General features: G+C 40.1%; 1 long non-coding RNA gene across 3 annotated transcripts in view; it reads right to left on the minus strand.

The window, feature by feature from the left end:
- LOC145344075 (uncharacterized) overlaps positions 1-15732 on the minus strand; it is a 157248-nt gene that overhangs the window by 7316 nt on the left and 134200 nt on the right. The window contains exon 4 of one of the 3 annotated variants that reach the window (XR_013886833.1): positions 6151-6198. The exons of 1 other annotated variant lie outside the window; for it this stretch is intronic. This is a non-coding gene — a long non-coding RNA (uncharacterized LOC145344075). Of the gene's footprint in view, positions 1-6150; positions 6199-6630; positions 6806-15732 lie in introns of those variants that run through there. One more of the 3 variants, XR_013886831.1, reaches the window with a different exon arrangement.

Genomic DNA, 15732 nt, shown 5'->3' on the forward strand with positions numbered 1-15732 from the left:
GCACATTTAGTTTTCAACATCTTCCATTCTCGCACCAGTTTTTCACTAATACAAATTCCCAGACTGCATCATAGTAGTTCTTTGACAAATTAGCTGTTACAACTTTTAGCTCGAAAGCAGCTTTGCACTTCATTTCTGTTTGTAGGTTGCCATACATAGTCTGCTTTGTGTGGTTGTGTTTTAAACGTCCATGCATCTTCTTGGCAACAGCCCTGCTTGATCCCATGCACCGACTTAAAAAGCAAGTATAATTCTATACACGTATTTCTGAGCTGAAAAATTGAGGCTGACTCCTAATGCAAGTATAGACCTAAATGTGCAGAAAATTAAATTAGCTGAAAAATGAATGGTCAACTTAGATGCCATGGATAAACTTAAAATGTTTAAACTTTACCACAGAGAACAGGGGTCATCTTATACACTACGTTAGCCTGTAAAGTGCAATCTACAATACTGTTACTACTCATTATCTAGTTAAACAAGTTAAAACATAGAAAAAGAACATAGAACATAGAAAAACTACAGTACAAACAGGCCCTTCGGCCTATAAGTTGCATCAATGATATCCATACCTACCAGGCTTACCTATAACCCTCAATTCTATTAAGTTCCATGTACTCATCCAGAAGTCTCTTGAAAGACCCTAATGAATGTGCCTCCACCACCACCGACGGCAGCCGATTCCACCCACCCACCGCTCTCTAAGTGAAAAACTTACCCCCGATATCTCCTCTGTACCTACTCCCCAGCACTTTAAACCTGTGTCCTCTCGTAGCAACCATTCCAGCCCTTGGAAAAAGCCTCTGAGAATCCACCCAATCTATACCTCTCAACGTCTTATACACTTCTATCAGGTCACCTCTCATCCTTCGTCAAAAGACCGAGCTCCCTTAACCTATCCTCATAAGGCATGCCACCCAATCCAGGCAACATCCTTGTAAATCTCTTCTGCACCCTTTCAATAGCTTCCATATCCTTCCTGTAATGAGACAACTAGAACTGACCACAGTACTCCAATAGAGGTCTGACTAGGGTCTCATAAAGCTGCAATATTATCTCCCGACTCCTAAACTCAATCCCTCGATTGATGAAGGCCAGTACGCCATACGCCTTCTTAACCACATCTTCTTCCTGCGAGGCCGATTTAAGAGTCCTATGGACCCGAACCCCAAGGTCCTTCTGATCTTCTACACTGCTAAGAGTCTTACCCTTGATATTATACTCCTTCATCCCATTTGACCTGCCAAAATGGACCACTACATATTTATCTGCCACTTCTCCACCCAGCCTTGCATCCTATCTATGTCACGCTGCAACCTCTGACATCCCTCCAAACTATCTACAACACCACCAACCTTTGTGTCGTCAGCAAACTTACCAACCCATCCCTCCACTTTCTCATCCAGGTCATTTATGAAAATTACAAACAGCAAGGGTCCCAGAACAAATCCCTGGGACACTCCACTGGTGACTGACCTCCATGCAGAAAAAGAGCCATCTACAACCACTCTTTGCCTTCTGCGGGCAAGCCAGTTCTGGATCCACAAGGCAACAGCCCCTTGGATCCCATGCCCTCTCACTTTCTCAAGAAGTCTTGTAAGGAGGGCCTTATCGAATGCCTTGCTGAAGTCCGTATAAATCACATCTACCGCTCTTCCTTCGTCAATGTATTTAGTCATATTTTCAAATAACTCAACCAGGCTCGTAAGGCACGATCTGCCTTTGACAAAGCCATGCTGACTACTATTGAACATACTAAACTTCTCTAAATGTTCACAAATCCTGTCCCTCAGAATCTTCTCCATCAACTTACCAACCACTGAGGTTAGACTCACTGGTCAGTAATTTCCTGGGCTATCCCTATTCCCTTTCTTGAATACAGGAACCACATTCGCAATCCTCCAGAACCTCTCCCGATCCATCGACGCCGCAAAGATCATCGCCAGAGGTTCTGCAATCTCTTCCCTGGCCTCCCACAGTAACCTGGGGTACATCCTATCTGGTCCCGGCGATTTATCTATCTTGATGGTATTCAAAACTTCCAACACATCCTCTTTCTTAATGTCCACATACTCAATCTTTTCAGTCCGCAGCAAGCCTGCAGTACAACCACCCAGATCTTTTTCAACCATAAATACTGAGGTAAAGTATTCATTAAGCACCTCTGCTATTTCTACCGATTCTTTACAAACTTCCCCACCTTCACATCTTATAGTTCCTATTCCTTCACATCTCATCCTTTTACTCTTCACATATTTGTAGAACGCCTTAGGGTTCTCCTTAATCTTACCTGCCAAGGCCTTCTCATGACCCCTTCTGGCTCTCCTAATTTCCTTCTTAAGTTCCTTCCTATAAGCCTTATACTCCTCTAGATCCCTAACATCTCCTAGCTCTCTGAACCTTTTGTACGCTTTACTCTTCTTTTTGACTAGGTTCATTACAACTTTCATGCACCACGGTTCCCATAACCTACCAAAACCTCCCTGTCTCATCGGAACATTGTTGTGCAGAACTCTAGACAAACATTCCTTGAAAATCTGCCACCTTACTTCGGTACTTTTTCCTGAGAACACCTCCTTCCAATTTACTCATCTAATTTCCTTCCTGATGGCTTCATATTTCCCCTTACTCCAGATGAACACTTTCCTAACTTGCCTGATCCAATCTCTTTCCAATGCTAGTGTAAAGGAGATAAGAGTTATGATCACTATCCCCAAGATGTTCTCCCACTGAGTGATCCAACACCTGTCCAGGTTCATTAGCCAGTACCAGATCGAGTACAGCTTCTCCTCTTGTCAGCGTATCCACATACTGTGTCAGGAAACCCTCCTGAACACACCTAACAAACTCCTCCCCATCCAAACCCCTTACCCTAGGGATATTCCAATCAATGTTTGGGAAATTAAAGTCTCCCATCACGACAACTCTGTTATTACTACATCTCTCCAGGATCTGTTTCCCTATCTGCTCCTCAACATCCCTGTTACTATTGGACGGCCTTTAGAAAACACCCAGCAAAGTTATTGACCCTTTCCTGTTCCGAACTTCCACCCACAGAGACTCCGTAGACAATCCCTCCACGGCGTCCACCTTCTCTAAAGCCGTGACACTATCCCTGATCAATAGTGCCACTTCCCCCGTCTTTTACCTCCCTCCCTGTCCTTTCTGAAACATCTGAAACCTGGCACCTGAAGTATCCAGTCCTGTCCCTGAGACATCCAAGTCTCTGTAATGGCCATCATATCACACTTCCACGCAGCGATCCACGCTCTAAGCTCATCCACTTTATTCACCACACTCCTGGCGTTAAAATAGACATATCTCAAACCTTCAGTCTGAGCATTTCCCTTCTCTATCACCCGTCTATCCTCCCTCTTACACTGTCTACAATCCTTCTCTATTTGCAAGCTAACCTCCTCGCTCCCAGTCACCTCATCTCGAATCCCTCCCAACCTTTCCAGTTTAAAGTCTCCCCAGTAGCCTTAGCTAACCTTCCCACCAGGATATTGGTCCCCTTGCGATTCAAGTTAAACAAGTTACGACCTAATTTATTCAAGGAAGGGCCTTTGTTTTGCAGAATGGATACTATAATTTTGCATGCATTTCAGAAAACAAGCACTCTGCGAAGATGAGTCCAATTACAAGCCAACAAGCTGGTTTATTTTTACAGTAAGATTCAATCAATTCCTCCCTCCCCTTGCTTCTTGTATGAAAAATATTTTTAAAATTTCAATTTAGCCTCACAGGTGTTTTACAAATAAGCAACCCTTAAATTAATAAGCAATAATCTTATCCTTAGTTAATAAGTACTAATTTTACCCATGTCTATGCCTAATGCCTGATAGCCTTGTTCAACAGTGGGGAGAAATTTAGATTTCCAGGCCTCTCTCAATGTATCAAATTCACAATGCTCAAAACTATGTTTTCCAGAGATAGGAATGGTTAAACAAAGGGTTACTACTGACTTGCCTCAAGCTTTGTGTCAAGGACAGGCTCGCTTTGTTGCTCATCAAAGCAACCACCTTTAATGAGGAAGGCAGCATTTGCCTGAGAGCTACAGTTATATACTTTCTGTTTAGTTTTCATCCTCATGCCTCTCTGCTGAGCATACTGAATGAAATTCAGAATGTGAGATGCAAATAGCTCTAGTGTGTGCTACATGGTTTACCACTGACTTGAAACTGATATGGAATATGAAAATACACAACTTTTCAATAACTGCTATACTTGTTTTTTCAACTAAAGCCTCTAATGAACATCTTGGATAGCTTGTCTGCCTCTAGGACTCCCTTGTGAACCAGATCTAACCTTATAGCAACCTTACATAAGTTATAACAAATCCTTGCAAGACTAAAAAGATAAAACTCTCAAAAAGGTACAGTAATGAAGAGGTGAACATTAGGAAATCAGATCATCAGTTTACAAGTCCACAATAGGCCACAAAGGATATATCACATTGAAACAACCATCTCAAACACTGAAGTAGGAAGAATTAAACTGGAGTATACTTTTGGATTTTTGAGAGGAACAGACTACTGTTTACAAATGAACAATAAGAATTAGGCCTCGATTGTACACATATAGATACATATATATATAAATCAGTGAGGTAGCTATGAAAGGGTTACACATCCCAAAAAAATGCACCATGACAAAGAGAAATCTATTGAGATTCAAGTGGTTAAGAGAGGAAATGCTTGGCTTGAGACCTTGCTTCATTCACAGTGTCCTTAGATGACATGAGAATTTTTGGCTCACTGCACAGAACTCTGAGTGCAGCCAAGAAAGACAAGAGAAAAATAAGCCCCATCATGCCAAAAAACAGGCCTGGTTAAACACAATTTAACAGAATATTTTTCTATTTCCTCGCCAATTTTTTTCCCTTCCCCTCCTGAAGGCGTTCACTTCTTGCTTGTATACAATTTCATGGGTATTGGGTGCCCTCCAGTATCTCACTCAAGTGATCATTATTCACATGTGAGCCAAGTCTAATCCTGTCTTCACTTGATGTCTATACATGTCCACAACCAGCAAGGATCACTACATCGAAAATCAAGAGCAGACCATTATTTCCTGTCCTAATGGAGAGCTGTTGAAATAGATTACCACTTCCCCAGCTAAAATCTGATTTTAGCACAGCCTTGCAATTTAACCCTGCACTTTTCTCATCACTTTAGATCAGTTGTTCACTGGATAAACTATTCACCAATCAAATAATCCTGGAAAGGAGGATTTTTTTACTTAATGACAGTATTGTTAATCGATAAAAGAAAAAGAGTGGTTCAATTTAACTTTTTCTGTTATTTTGGTGTTAACTCACATTATTGCATTGGAGCATCTGACAACTGTTAAATATTTAGCCCATGTATGTCTAATTCTTAAAAAAATTGCATGGCAAATTACTGAAAGTACAAGTTAATAATGATGCAACGTGGGAAAGAGTATCTGGAACACGAGTCAACAGGGCAAGCAAATCCTAAACCAATCAGATTAAAGGGTTGAGAAATAAACAACAAATAAACTTTTAAAGGTGGTAAATTAGTTGTCTAATCAGGCACATAAAGAGAAACAGAATAGCTGAATTTTTTGGTCTCATGACGGCAATGAGAAAATAGGAGGGTGATGCTTTGGGACAGCTCCCTGATGCATTCCTACTGAAGAGAACTTTCCTTTGGGTGCTAGGTGAGTGCACAATAGTGACAGATAGCACTGTAAATCTATTACAGGTCCAATTTTGGCAGAGTAGCCCACCATCATGTGTGAAGGCTGCCATCCCCATAAAAGCGGCCGGGGGCTCCATGCCCTGAAAGGTGGGGGGGGGGCAGTTAGCAGCAAAGGCTGCACCTGTGACTCAAATGTTGCGCCTATAGGGGATGCCCTTCCACCGTTAAGGCCTTTAGAACTGTGCCTCATAATTTTAACTTGAAATACATGTCTCAGAGTACCTCCACGTTGAGGTGCCCGCCCGACCAATGACCTGCATCAATGCACCTCTCCCAGTAGGGTTGAAGACCCTCTGATTGCACCTGCATGCAGAGTCCTCTTGCCAAATTTAATAAGATGGCAAGTGGCAAGGTGGCCAATTTGGGGGCTGTCTCCCGGAAGAATCCACTATTGGGCACATTGCCATTCAAAATGTGGACTCAATACCTGCATTTGGTCTTATGTTGGGGTCTCAAAGCCCACGCAGAAACCAGCCTAAAGAATGGAAAAGAAAGATTAGGTTAAGACAGATAAAAAGACAAAAGGCAAAGTTAAAACAAACATTTAAATTTGACAGCTTTTAAATCTCGAATAATTAATACTTTAATGAATGAGACATCACATGCATTATAGTTGATTTTCAGTACCAGAGAGGTTGATTAGCAGCAATTAAGACCTAGCATGTCTACCCTCACATGAACTTATACCATTTATGCATAAGTAACGTAGAGCAGCCTTAACCTCACCATTACTTTGAGAGCAAAATCTGGTCCATTATCTGTTTTAATGCAACAAGTCTGGACAACATTCACATGGAGGACAAATGTTAAAAGTATAACATTTAGAATAAATATTCTAAGAATTATTTACCATCACAGGGTCTTTTCCTCCTCCTCCAGCATAAAAAATTGTGACAGACTGCTTTCTCTAGATTGTGTGCCCGTGTTGGCCAGAGTTTCTGTTTGAGACATCTGCTGAAATCTACTCATAACATCTCATCAAACTGAACTGTCTACTGTCACATGTATAGGTTATCACAACTTTGAAAGTATTTGTCCATAGTTCCATGTTAATGCAACACACTTCGTTATTCCAGTTGACACTGACACAATCCACAGGGAACAGAAACAGAAAAATGCAGAAACAAAAGCAAACAGTAATGATTATTTTTAATCCAAGATAACCCTCTTAATATATAATGGCCAGAATATAATGAACATGGGAGTAAATTATGAATATTTACATGTGGGTCTGGCTTATATGGATGCAATAGCTGCCAATTATAATGACTGTCTATTTGTAAAAAGCTTATTCTGGTTTTGATTGCCAAAACAGTATTTTTTTTAAAATTTTGACTATTAGCGCATGGTTTGATGTTGTCCAACTTTTAGTTTTATTTCTTTCTAACATTTCCAAATAACTAGCCAAAAACTCTTAGTTCCTAGTAATATCATTTTGATACAAAATAGATTCCGAATTAAATGTCAACATAAAAAGAAAAAAAAACACAAGTTCTAAATTCCTAAGTATCCACAAAAAGAAGAAATCTATGAAAATACTATTATTCGCAGAGGGATTTAATCCTTCTGGAACAATATTCGACAAATATTCTCCATTCTGAATTGGTTAATAAGTTCTACTAGGTGCTGAACTGCATTGTATATTGCAAAAGTGAGCCACTTTTTTAACACTGGTAAACAACATGCCTCCTCCCTAAAAAGGTCAACAGAAAAGTTAGAGGTTGAACTAAAAAATTGGACAACCAGTTTACCCAAAATAAATATAACGTGTAAGTGATTCAGAGATTTTACACATGCATTTTAATAAGTAATTCTTGCATCATGCTTCATTTAGCACTACCTTAGGAAACAGCAATGAACACCGATTCAGGAATCTACAGTTGATTAATTCGGTAATGCTAGAAAAATAGATTAGTGATCATGAGAAATTGTCTCTAAGACACTCATTAGGTTCAGATATTTAGATGTCAGCCTTAGATTAGTGGCAGCATTCTCATCTGAGTCAGAAAATCATACATGAAGCCCAGCTAACACTTTACTAAGGCAACGATGTACTATTGAAGTGTCATCCTCTCCTTATTACTACTATCCTGGTCTATTTAAGCCCCCATAATAATTACTTTATAATTCTTGTACTCCTCTGCAATTTCCTTACAAATTTGTTCTTCTACAAATTTCACAGTAACTTCATTGCAGTGTTAATGTAAGCCTTGCTTGTGACTAATAAATAAACTATAAACTTAATAAACTGCTAGTTGGTAGCTGCAGACTGCATTACACTAAGCAATGTAACTGCAAATTTTAGTTCCTTAGGTCCAATCAAATAGATTACAGATTACTCTCTCCTCTTTTTGTCATAACAGTTTGTATATGCGGACTTTTCAATATTACCTGTATTTTTTGCTTCACTCTTTGTTCAGTCTTGTAAAATGACTTTTCCAGTCTTTTATCGCTTTTGTTAAAAGGATGTTGCTTAAAATGTTCATTTATTTTTCTCTTTTAGATATTGCCCTGCTTATTATTTGCAGCACTTTCTAGTTTACGTCATGGCTAAAATACTGAATTTCCAATTTGCAACTTTTCTATTTTTATTTCTAAAATTACTCAGATTATTCTACAGATTTTTCTTCCTCAGTTTTTCTTTCAACGTTTTCATTTTCCAGATGAAGTTACTGTTGGCTCCATTTGTCAGTTTTTCATAGAATCCCTACAGTACAGAAGGAGGCCATTTGATCCATCAAGTCTACACCAATTCTCCGATAGACCATCTTACCTATCCCCATAAGGCCAATGCCAATCCCCCTAACCTATACATCTTGAGGCAGTAAAGGGCAATTCAGCATGGCCAATCTACCTAACCAGCATATCTTTGGCCTGTGGGTGAGAATGTGCAAATTTCACACAATCATTCAAGGCTGAAATCGAATCCGGGTCCCTGGTGCTGTGAAGCAGTAGTGCCGCCTGTTAATTTCTCAGGAGTTCGTTCACATTTTACGTTGCAGATCATTTATCCCGTTGCCTGGCTGAATTTTCCATTTCTGCTTGATTTTTTCCCCTCAGAGGTTAATTATCCTTTTTCCTGTGGGGAAGGATCTGGATTCAACAATTTAGAAGGTTTGAAAAGGAAGCATGACAGATTTTTTGGCATACTTGGGAGTTTTTAAAACTACAAATCCCATGGCATATTTCCAAATAAAATTCTATTTTCTTCCAAAACAATAAACCTAAAGCTCACAACATTTTATTAGTATGTGAGAATTAAATCATCAATAATAATTTCTCTGTGTCTTAAGTTACTGAATATTTTATTCATTTAAAACATGAAAGATAAAACCAAACCCTATCAGTGGCAGAAATCAGAAACAACAACCTAGCCATCAGCTTTGCCCGATATACCAGCAGAAGAACGTAAAATAATGAATAAAGGACACCCAAGAGTGATTTACAAACTACAGTCCCAATTAAGGGATTCAGATGTTTAATGCATAGAATAATATATACTAGGAAGAGTGTTACAAATAAAATTTTAAAAATGCAAATATATCAGAAGGGCATAACAGGCAAGTTAATATTTTGATCAATGATGACCTTGCTTTCCCAAAGGATTATAATACCTGATGTAGCAACAAACCACGCGGACCACAAAGTTGCCAGCTTTGAGTTAAGCTGAGTTAACTATTCCAAGCTCCTGTTATATTAATGGTATTACAAGTCACGTTGCTATGCTTGGGCTAAGTACTAACTAGTGAGCCCCAGTAGAAAATCCATGGCGCAGAGTTTGCAATCAGCAGCAAAACAAGCACAATCACTGCTGCCGCAAAGTAAGTCTCAAGACCTTACTGGGAAGGCAAAAATCTCACCACTATCACTGGGCATCCACAGCATATAGCAGCAGTACAGTCATCTGGCTGTCCAAGCACTCGATCATACGAAAGGATTCTCTCAGACACCCAAACAGGAAACTAAAGGCACTTAAATAAAAACTTTTAATTATATAATTAAAAAAAACACTGCCACATGTACATTGACTAAAGGGAGAAGATAAAAATTCAAAGAATAATTTCTATAAAAATTATTTTAAACATTTAGCCTAAATACATATTGGTCAATCATTTACAAAATTACTTTTTTCAGGGCAAGTTCTGCTTTTACATCAAATTTAATAACATATTGTTAAAACTCGAAGCCTAGCCTATGCCAGACCCCTAGCATTTACTACCACTTCAGGATATTCTAAAATTGCTGTCAATGTCAAGGGTAAGGATGGACAATGTTGTCAGTTTGCCACAGACCATCCCAACCACAGCCACAAAATCCAGAGTATTGTGTGTGGACAAGATCAGACTTGATTACGATATCCCCAAGGTTAAGTGTCTGACTAGTATTCACAATGTTATTGCATATGATGAATGACCACTTGTAAAAGGACTGCAGAGTTGCCATTTATGCACACCCACACCATAACTTCAGTCAATGATTTTGGAAGAGAACAAATCTACTGTTTGGAGGAGGGGGAGTGAATTTTGCAGTCTCCTTTTGAAGTCATAATAAAAGAGACACTTGCATTTATATAAAGCCTTTCATGACTTCAAAGCATTTCAAACTATTTCACAGTTAATGAAATATTTCTTGAATTGCAATAGTGTTGAAGTGCTGTAGGAAATGAGACAACAAATTCAAACATATAGGTTTCCACAAACAGCAATTGAATAAGTAACCAGATCATCACTTTTTGGTGTTAGTTGAGGGATAAATATTAAAGGATAAATATTGAGGGGAAAAAACTGCCCATCTATGAATTAATCATGACACAAGACCTTTCACATCTACCTGAGAGAATAGACAGAGGAAGTTTAATGCATCTTCATGGTAAAAGAAGCAATTGTGGAAATGCATTAATTTGACATTTTTCACAACTGTCACATCCAATGACAGTCAATCTAATGTCAATGGATGCAGACTTTTATGTGTAGACCAACAACAACAGGATTACAACTGAACAAAAAGTAAAACATTTCAAATATTGAAATTCTGAAATAAAACTGACAATTCCTTTCTCCATAGATGCTACCAGATTTGCTGAGCAATTTCAACATTTTCCATTACACTGCATCACCCAGCTTACCTCAGAACGACCTTACCAACCCTCTAAATGTTGCATTTTATGCGTCTTTGGAGATCATGATGGATTTGCCTGTTGTTTTGACAGGTGAGTGCTCAGCAATGGGACCAACTGTTCACCATCCAGATTGATGTCATCTCATGTATGATGTTAAACCTATTCTTGATTTGCAGATCCAATTGCAAATACCATCTATGAAGTCACCGTTGAAGGGGTGGATAAAGGCACTAGCTTTGCAGTATGATCATTTGCTGTGTGGGGACCCGACTCTGTTCTCAAAACCCAAGATCGCTTGATATCAGAGACTTCTCCATTTAGATCTGTCCAAGGTTGATTTTTCCTCATGTAATGGGGTCCAAGTTATTAGCTTTGAGACTGGCTTTCAGAATATCTTTGTATCCGAGTTTGGGACATCATATAATGCAGATTTCTGTTCTCAGTAGAATATCATAATTTGTATACAGGAATGTTCCTTACAAACTTGGTGAAGCTGAGCTCTGATTGAGTATGCTCTTCTTACCAGATATGCAGCAATTTGCAAGAACTTTGCAGTTAGGGATTTTCTCCTGACATTTGATATTGCAGAAAGATCTTAAAGCAGCAAAGGTGCTGCTTTATGTGACAGTGGAGGGTTGTCCATACCTCACAGCCATTGAGAAGCAGTGTGAGAATCACCACAAGTGAACTACTTATTTTGAGGCAAACTCCATGGTTTTTTTAAAGCCTGTTGGTTGAACATATTACATGCTGAATTTGCTTTTGCCAGGAGATGAGTCATTTCTTCATCCAATGTGGTGTTAGTAGACAGGATACTCCCAGAATAGCAGAACTTCTGAACTAATCTGAGAGGTGCATTGTTAATTGGATCCATGGGCTCATGGTGTAGGTGGTCAGATACTGGTTAGTACAAATTCTCTGTCTTTTTCAAAGCATTCTGAGACTTGGGAAAAATGCTAACTAAGCAGCTGGATGTCCTCTGGCATGTGTGCTTACAGTACAGTTAACCACAAACTTATTAGCTGTTCTGTGATCTTTGTGTGAGCCATAGCTTTTGCAGATTAGGAGGTTGCAGTCTGTCCTGAACTGTGCACTCGTAAGTTGAGATCTTTTGAGCACACACAACAGTGTATCCAAAAAGTAAATGGAGAAACAGAATGTCATGTCCACACCAGTCAACAAAGATTTGACTACAGTAATCCTATTTTCCAGCACTTGGCCCAGGGCCCTGGAAGTTATGGCAACACAAGTGAATATCTAAATACTTCATAAACGTTACGAGAGTTTCTGACTCAACCACCCTTTCAAGCAGTGAGTTCCAAACTCCCACCACCTGAAACAGAAAAAGATTTCTCCTCAACTCTCCTCTTAGCCTTCTACCTCTTACCTTAAATCTATGTCTTCTGGTTATTGACCCCTCTACTAATGGAAAAAGTGCCTTTCTATCCACACCAGCCTATCCAATCTTTCCTCATAGCTCAGACCTTCCCAGGCAACATTCTGGTAAATAGTTTCTGCAGCCTATCTAATGCAATCCTGTCTGTAATGTGGTAACCAGAGAACTACACGCAGTACTCCAGTACTTACGCATTGTTATTGTGCAACGTTGTATTGTTTCATGCTGATGTGACATTGGGTTTCATGACCCAATCGGTGCCATTCTCAAGCTCAGTTGTTTGTCTGAACCCGAGGGAACTGCAATTAAAAAAAAACTCTGAAGCAAAGTTCTCTAGAAAAAAAATCCAGATTTCTTTGCAAAAATTGACTGCTTGTTTGTGTGAAAAGACTGATTTCTTGACTCCACAAGTTGATTTCAATACTGTAGCCCTGAGTTACTTACTCTGGAGCTTCTGTTGCTGAAGCAGAAAGGCCATTTTAAAGTCAAAGCATTTGCTCCCATACACAGGTAAAATACAGGATGCAGTGCACAGTACTTTTACAGAAAGCGGACAGTCAGAATAAATGGGTGCTTTTCCAGTTGGCAGTTGGTGACTAGTGATGTGCCGCAGGAATCGGGACCTCAACTGTATACCATATACATAGATAAGCTGGAGGAGGGGACCGAGTGTAGGGTAACAAAGTTTGCGAATGACATAAAGATGAGTGGAAAAGCTAATTGTGTGGAGGACACAGAAAGTCTGCAGAGAGATCTGGATAGGCTAAGTGAGTGGGCAAGGATCTGGCAGGTGGAGTATAATGTTGGCAAGTGTGAGGTTATCCACTTTGGAATGAATAATAGTAAAATGGACTATTATTTAATCCAATGTGCAGAGGGTCCTGGAGGTCCTTGTGTCAGTTTGCGTGCAGCAGGTGATCAAAAAGGCAAATGGAATGTTGGCCTTTATCACGAGAGGGATGGAGTATAAAAGCAGGGAGGTCTTGGTACTGGTGAGGCTGCACCTAGAGTACTGTGTGCAATTTTGGTCCCCTTATTTAAGAAAGTATATTAGCTCTGGAGGGGGTGCAAAGAAGGTTCAACAGGTTGATTCCAGAGATGAGGGGGTTAGCTTATGAGAAGAGACTGAGTAGACTGGGCTGTACTCATTGGAGTTTAGAAGGCTGAGGGGAGATATATATAAGATAATGAAGGGGCTAGACAGGGTAGAAGCAGAGAGATTATTTTCACTTAGAAAGGAAACAAGAACTAGAGGGCACAGCCTCAAAATAAGGGGGAGTTAATTTAGAACAGAGTTGGGGAGGAACTTCTTCTCCCAGAGGGTAGTGAATCTTTGGAATTCTTTGCCCATTGAAGCAGTGGAAGCTAGCCCATTAAATGTGTTTAAGTCACAGATAGATTTTTGACCAATAAAGGAATTAAGGGTTATGGGCAGCAGGCGGGTAAGTGGAACGGAACCACTGTCAGATCATCCATGATTTTACTGAATGGCGGGGCAGGCTTGAGGGACTAGATGGCCTACTCTTATTTCTTATGTTCTTCAGAAGGCTGATTTCTGTAACGATCGTCTGCTCAGTTCTGCACCCCCACAGCCCAAACCAAGTTTGGCCCTTGTTCAGCAGGTGAGGCAGAAAGGCCATTTTAATGAAAACAAGAGAGGTATGGGCTGCAATTGAAGCAGAGGAGCCATTTAGAAGTCCCTTGCTTCAGGCTTGTGAATTAGTGCTACACTTCTTGGAATCACTCTTAAACATGAGTCAGAAACACTCAGCAACTGGTGCTAGTGAAGAAAAAGGGAAAATTATCAGCCTAGCAGTGAAATCAGAGGTTTTAAAGCGTCAACACCAGAGCACTAGGGCTATCTCCTACACTGGTGAGATCAATCCTTGGTAACGCTATTAAAATTAAACAACATGCACCAAGTGTTACACCCCAAGTGCTGACATGGTGAGTCAGACTAGAAGTAGCATCATGGAAAGTATGGAAAAACTCTTGGCAGTCTGGATCAAAGACTACAACCAGCACCAAATGGCTCTTACTTTGATGATCATCTAAGTAAAAACCAAACGCCTCTATGAAGACTTACAGAGTGAATGGGATGAATGTTCAGTTGGAAAGTCTCGATGCGAGATGGATGGTTTGAACATTTCAAAGCAGCATTCCTAACTGCACAACTGTAAAGTGATTGACAAAGCAGCTACTGCTGACATAGAAGTGGCTAATGACTTTGCTGCCTATTTGAAGAGAGTCATTGAAGAAGGTGGCTAATCACCACCAATGGAAGTCAATACCAAGAGAATGTATATTTCTAAAGAGGAGAAGATGTTGCTAGGATTTAAACTTCTCAAAAATTGCTTAACTGTTATGCTTGGTGGAAATGCTGCAAGACACAACAGGCATTGAAGAGGGTATTCTTTGGAACTTTTGCATGTCATTTGGCGTGCAAGTAAGAAAGCCTAGATGATGACAAGGACACTCTTTCAAGAATGGTTCCTTCTGTATGGTGTTTCTGTCTCATGGGCATTTCCTTCCAGAGAAAATATTGTCTTGAAGATATTGCTCCTCTTAGATAATTGCCCAGGTTATTCTCTCAACCTCGATAACTTGGCTTAAAATGGGACAGTGATCTGCCAGCCACCCAACGTGACTTCTTTGAAACAAGCCATAGATCAGGGAGAAATAGCAGTATTCAGGGCTCACTACCCTCCCCATACTTCTCCCAACTCATCAAGGCAACAGATGGTGAGAACATACTATTAGCCAGAGAATTGGTGTGGCTTCAACATCATGAAGGGCATCAACAATATTGCCGATTCTTGGAATGAATTCATTTTGTTTTGTTTGTACAATGCATGGCATAAATTGTGGCCTGAGTGTGTTAGTGGCCATGGAGAATCTCACAATGTTGTCTCTATGTTTAGCATGAAATGATCAGCTTGGCACGGGAGGCCAGTTTTGCTGATGTGTATGAGGCAGACCAGTGGCAGAGTTGATGTAGCCCGAGAAGAACTGCGCACTGAAGACTTCACTCTGGAGAATCAATGAGCCGAGCAACCACAATGAACATTGTCCTTTTGAATTTTGTCAAGGAAGCAACTGGCAAGAACAGGCAATGGAAATCTTCACATAGGCTGACTCAAACAGAGAATGCTGTTCCAAATTGAACAGGTTGACTAATGATGGCATTAACTATTACTAGGGCATCTATAGGGAGAAGCATAAGAACATAAGAAATAGGAGCAGGAGTAGGCCATCTAGCCCTTCGAGCCTGCCCCGCCATTCAATAAGATCAGTTCCACTTTCCCCGCTTTCTCCCCATAACCCTTAATTCCCCTGTCTATCAAAAACCTATCTAACCGTGACTTAAATATATTTAGCGAGATAGCCTCCACCACTTCAACGGGCAGGGAATTCCAGAGATTCACCAGCCTTTGAGTGAAGAAGTTCCTCCTCAACTCCGATCTAAACTGCACGCCCCCCCTTATTTTGAGGCT

The sequence above is a fragment of the Carcharhinus amblyrhynchos genome, chromosome 6, assembly GCF_965287045.1.
Source record: "Carcharhinus amblyrhynchos chromosome 6, sCarAmb.v2.hapA, whole genome shotgun sequence".
In the NCBI taxonomy this organism is placed as follows: domain Eukaryota; kingdom Metazoa; phylum Chordata; class Chondrichthyes; order Carcharhiniformes; family Carcharhinidae; genus Carcharhinus; species Carcharhinus amblyrhynchos.